The following is a 4,125-nucleotide window of genomic DNA, read 5'->3' as shown; positions in this document are numbered from 1 at the left end:
GCCAGTCACATGGCCAGGCCCACTCTTAACCAGGGACCCCGCAATCCTCTCCCGAGGTGGGGGGGGCGCTGCAAGGCTGGGGGCCGTCCGGGCACCTGTGGACCCCGCCCCCTCCAGGGCTCGGGGAGGGAAAATAAGTGGAGGGCAGGACCCTTGCCTCCTCCTTGGGGGTTCTGGACCTGGGGCATTCTGGGAGTGTTCAGGGTCCGCCTGCCCCTGGGGGTGAGGCTGTGTGATGAGTAGGTCTGGGAGAAGTACCGCCCTCTCGGCGTTGCCCCAGGTGCACCCCCAGTGCCTCCCTCCTGCTGGGCTCCAGTGGAGTCTGAGACCTGGGTCTTTTTCTGCTGTTCCCTAATAACTGGGGTCCAGGCCTCACTCTTGACTCTGGGGAGCCAGGACACTTTCTTTGCAAGCAAGAGAGGAGAGTCAGGTCTGGAGGCAGTGCCCAGGCTCCATGGGCTCCACATCTGCAGAGAAGGCCCATGGCCAGGCACTCCTCAGGCCTCTGCACTCACCCACTCCCTCAGATGCAGTCAGGTACAGACACCCTGAACCAAAGGCTCCACTCTCACACATTCCCACCTCCACAGACACCCTGCATGTCACCCACGCAGTCACACATATCCTCACACCCAGATGCAGGACCCTCACACAGCTTCCTAGTCACCCAATCAGTGACACTTTTCTAGGGCAGCTCTGATTGAGGCCCTGAACTCAGCCAGGGGCCTCCTCAGCATAGCCCTCACATTCACATTTGCTGGTCACACACACTTCAGCTGGGCTCTACTTTGGGGTAAAGGGCCCAAACCCTTCTCAGCTAATATTAGGCCCAAAGGGTGGGTCCAGTTCGCAGGCACAGCCTAGTCCTTCCCCAGGGAACAGCCATCCTCTCCCATGTCCAGGAGTATTCACCCGCCTGCCCAGCTTCCTGCTCCCTCATGGAAACTGGTGTTGGGATGTCAGCAGGAGAGCTCAACCTGCCTGTCCTGCCTCCACCGGGAGGTGCAACCCAGCATTATCTCTGCTTCTTTCTGCTTTCCACCTTCTGCTCATTACACCTTTTTCTGGATTTGGGCCTTTTTATATTTCTGACTACCTCTTTTGTGGATGAATGTTACCCCTCTCCCCTACCTTCTTTTTGTTCTCTCCTGGATCTCCCTGGGCATCCCATGGCCCAGGCTGCACACCCTGTCCACTGGCCTCCCCATCGTGAGGCAGAGACTTTGGCTCCCAGAGCCTTACAAAGTAAACAAGCCAAGTGCAACCTAGGAGATAAAAAGGAGACCGGGGCCAGTTGGGGCTGGGAAAAGCCCATAAAGATAAGGCTGGCAGCCCCATCCACCCTCCTCCTTCAGGCCATGGGCAGCATGGAGCAAGACTCCAGGGCTCCGCCAGTGCCAGCACCCATCTTGGGCCAGGTGGGAGTATTAGGATCCAAGCAGAGAAAGTCAGGAAGACCGGGGGACAGTGGAGCAATGCAGCCCAATTTACTGGGATTCCGACTCTACCTGGAAGTCTTTGGGGATGGGCACCTGCAGTCATCCGGCCCCAGGTGCCTCAGTCCCCCAGACCTGGAGGAGGGGCCACCTGGCACGCTGCTGGCTAGTCTACCAGGTCCTCTTTCTCAGCACTTGTTATGTGGTTAGCGGTGCAGCCCGCCGGGCCACCCCGCTCAAGCCCGGCACTCTCAGACCTGCCTTAGGAGCTCCCGGGGGAAGCGGGTGGCCACTGCTGCCAGCCTGGGTGCTCCGACTAGGGAGGAGGAGGGCTGTGCGAAGCTCCTGTCCTGCCCCAGTTTCCCGTTTCCCCTTTTCTCGCAGCCACAGCGACATCACTGCAACTCGCTCTCGCTGAAGCTCCTGGCTAATGCCCTTTTCTGCCCGCTCGGCTGGCTGGCGCGGAGGGTACGAGCGACGCCGCGGTCCCCGCGCCCTGGCGCACTGGCACCCACTGTGCCGGGGTTCGCAGCCCGCGCTCGTGCAGGCTCCGCGCCTGGGGTCCTCGCGACCCTCCTCGGCGCGCCCAGCCGGCTCCGTGACCTCTGCGCTCGCGTCGCTCACTTTCAGCCTCCCGGGTCTCCAAGAACAGCATTTTTCCTTTCATTCTAAATGACTGTTGAGATTTTTTCTTGCACTGGGAGAATTGTTCATATCCAGGACTCCTTAAATTATTTTCCATGTCTCGATTATCAGAATACCATTCTGGTCAGTTCGGTAGCATTAAGACTATCCCATGACCTAGAGGATGATTACTATTTTGAATTTATACTCCTGTGGTTAAAGTACTAGTTTGATTTGTCCAGTCATCATCATTAAATATATTGTTGTTTTTCTGTCAATGTTTGCTCCATCATTCCAGGGCCTCCTGGCGTGTTAGTAATAGAATTCCCAACATCTCAGTAAATACTAGATAAAGTGTTCCAGTAGGTCGTGTTAATCTATCATTATTTGTACTTGTACGCTGTACCCCTCAAATATTTCCGTTGCTGGTTCCTTATTCTTTGTCACATTTTCAACGACTTTTTATTGACAACACTTGTAATATTATAGTTCTTAACATCCACGTTATTTTATTTCACCTTCTTGTAATACTTGCTATTTTATCATAATTTGTTTTGTTAGGATTGTTCATAGTTTTCCAGGTATTCTTCATCACACCGTTACAATATCTTGTACTTTTGTCATTATTTGTAATGTTACTGCTCTTAATTTGCTAGTTATTTTTTTCATTCCATCATTACTTCTTGAAATTTTGTTGTAATTTGTAATATTGCTGTAGCTAGAAATCCTCTGATTATTTTTCATGACATTGCTACACCACTTCTTATTGCTTTACCATTATTTATTATGTTGTAGAGATTAGTAATATCTTTGTCATAAAATGTCACAGTACCATTGCTATTGCTCTTAGGATTTTGATTATTATTTAATAGCTCACTACAGCATCAACAATAAATTATTTTACAGTATTCTATCAATCTTCGATTATAAGTATTTCCCTTAACAGTATTTTTCACTATTCACCTTTTCCTACAACCTTACCACGTGTCACACTATCTCGATTTCTTTTACTAATTTTATTGATTTTAATAGAATGCTTCTTATCTCATTGTTTCTATATTTGAAGTCACTTTGTCTTTAATCCTTTAAAATTTGTGATTACTATTTTCACTTGGTTCTGCAAGTGACCATCACATTATTGTTTGAAAGTCTAAATACTGTGTTATTTCTGCTGTTTACCCCTGTCCCTTTGATAATCGCTTATGTCCTGGTAATTCTTGATCATCGATCATTACTTACACAAAGTGTTCCTCGCTTTAATTCTGACAAGCCCGTTGCATCTAAGGCGCTGAAGGTCAGTGTTACGCTCACACACTTCTCTACACTGATACTCGCGGCAAGAACTCAGGCCCTGATCTTGGCCTTTCTTATTCTGCAAACGCCAATTTCAAGGCCGCAGCCTTTCTTGTTGTGGCTTAATCTTGTTTCCCCGGTACTGGCATTTTATTTTATTTTTTTTTTTAAAGAACTTTAGACCCAATTAGTCCCGTTATTCCGAAGAGAGAAGGGCTTTCGCCCCAACCGCTGGGACTCGGCGGAGCCGGGCGGCCTGACCTGGGGCGCTTCGCGCCGCCCTCCTGCAGCCCTGGCGGTCCCCACGGTCCCCACCAGGTCCCGTCTTTCACCCCCTCCCCAGTTCCTTCCTCGCGACCCCGCAGCCTGACCCCGGGCTCCGGGCGGCCCCTGTCCTGCGCGCGGGGCTCACCCCGTGCCCGCCGGCGCCGACACTCACCCTAACTGCGCTGCCGCATGCGGAGGCGTTTGCCGCCCGAGGTCCACCGCAGGCCGGGGTTCAGGGCGCGCGAGACCGCGGGGTTCCGACCGGGGCCGCGGGGTCAGAGTCCCGCCGCCCGCCGCGCCCTCGGGGCTGGACGCATCCCGGCTCTGGAGCGGGCCCTTGATCTCCTGGGCTGCACTTTGGGGCCTCAGCTCCCTCCTCCTCCTTTCCACCCTCCGGGGCCGCCCCCCACCCCCCGCGCTGACGTCGCCACTGTCAATCAGTCTGCGCCCGCCGCCCCCCGGGGAGGGGGCTCTGGGGTCCCCGCTCTGCGGCCCCAGGACCCCG

Source organism: Talpa occidentalis, unplaced genomic scaffold, assembly GCF_014898055.3.
Source record: "Talpa occidentalis isolate TD23 unplaced genomic scaffold, MPIMG_talOcc4v2.1 talOcc4.7, whole genome shotgun sequence".
Lineage (NCBI taxonomy): Eukaryota > Metazoa > Chordata > Mammalia > Eulipotyphla > Talpidae > Talpa > Talpa occidentalis.
Note: the sequence above shows the minus strand (reverse complement) of the source record.